The sequence below is a fragment of the Thalassophryne amazonica genome, chromosome 14 (assembly GCF_902500255.1).
Source record: "Thalassophryne amazonica chromosome 14, fThaAma1.1, whole genome shotgun sequence".
NCBI classification, from domain to species: Eukaryota; Metazoa; Chordata; class Actinopteri; order Batrachoidiformes; family Batrachoididae; genus Thalassophryne; species Thalassophryne amazonica.
In genome coordinates this window covers 94,184,188-94,185,598 of record NC_047116.1, presented here as the reverse complement: position 1 = coordinate 94,185,598, position 1,411 = coordinate 94,184,188, and the positions used below count along the sequence as shown (strand labels likewise).

The 1,411-nt window shown below is 37.6% G+C and overlaps 1 protein-coding gene across 1 annotated transcript in view; it reads left to right on the top strand.

The window, feature by feature from the left end:
* Positions 1 to 1,411, top strand: part of LOC117525039 (mitochondrial chaperone BCS1) — an 11,756-nt gene that overhangs the window by 9,626 nt on the left and 719 nt on the right. The window lies entirely within an intron of this gene.

The following is a 1,411-nucleotide window of genomic DNA, read 5'->3' as shown; positions in this document are numbered from 1 at the left end:
TGGTGCAACAGCTCTCCAAGGTGTGATCACTCCTTTTTAGATGCAGACTAACAAGCAGATCTGATTTGATGCAGGTGTTAGTTTTGGAGATGAAAATTTACAGGGTGATTCCATAATTTATTCCTCAGAGTTGAGTGAGTCCATATTTTTTTCCTCTGCTTGGTCTAAAAAAGTAACCGTTACTGACTGCCACAATTTTTTTTTCCTGATTTCTTATAGTGTTTCTTAAAGCCAGAAAGTTGCCATTTGAAATGACTTTAGTTTTGAGTCATGTCTGTGATCTGCTTTTTTTCTACAAAATTAAACAACTGAATGAACATCGTCCGAGGCCGGTGATTCCATAATTATTGCCAGGGGTTGTAGATGTGATCAAATGTCAGGGCCATGTATTTAGTCCATGCACTTGAATCAGTGCTATGCACAATGTGTCGTTGCTTTTTGGCACTTGGTATCTGACTGATAACTGGAATATAAACAAACAGAAATTTAGAACCTCCATCCAGTTTTAGTGGTGTAGGTAAATCCATAACGGAAAACTGAGAGTGATTGAGTTACTTTTGATTGACATATAATGCAAAATGTACACCAAATGGGCTTTTCAATATTAAATTCAAATGCCCACAAAATCCACAGTCTGACTCAGATCCAGATCAAATTTTGTCAGGTGATATTGAGTGTCACTCTGTACCTCACTTTCAAATATGAGAGTGATTGGGGCATGTTTGATTAAGATATAATGTAAAATATGCATTAAATGGGGTTTTCAGTGTTAAATTTATATGACCTCAAAATCTGTAATCTGAATCAGATCTGTATCAAACTTTGCTAGTTGATAAAAGATGCCATCCTACATAACACTCTCAAATATGAAAGAAATTCAGTCTTTTTTGACAGCGTTATGCATTTTTGAAAAGTTGCTAAATGTTAAAGGACAGATATGTTACCAGATTTTTCCAGACTTTGACCTTTGACCTTGAAAATTAAAGCACTTTTTGCCTGTCAGGATATGAATACTCTGTAAAAACACCCAGTCCATGCACACACCAATCCGAGGTAGATAATGAGAAACCCTGGTTTTTATTGAGGCGTTTTTTTTTTTTGTAATGCAGGATAAGTGAGATGAGTGAGACTTTTTTGACATTCTTCCTCCATTGGCTCTACTGAAAGTAACCAGATGTTGTTCTGATGTCCTGATTCTGTATAAGGCATTTTGCTTCAGCAGGGACGTGGAAGGATGAAGCAGCTTCCCCCTGACACTGTGCGGCTGCTGTCCAGCTCTCAGGTCGTCACCTCTGTGGTCAGCGTTGTGAAGGAATTAATGGAAAATTCTCTGGATGCTGGTGCTTTGTGCATTGATGTCAAACTGGTAATGCAGTTTAAGTTGCATATTTGGGATTGTTGTTGTTGTTAT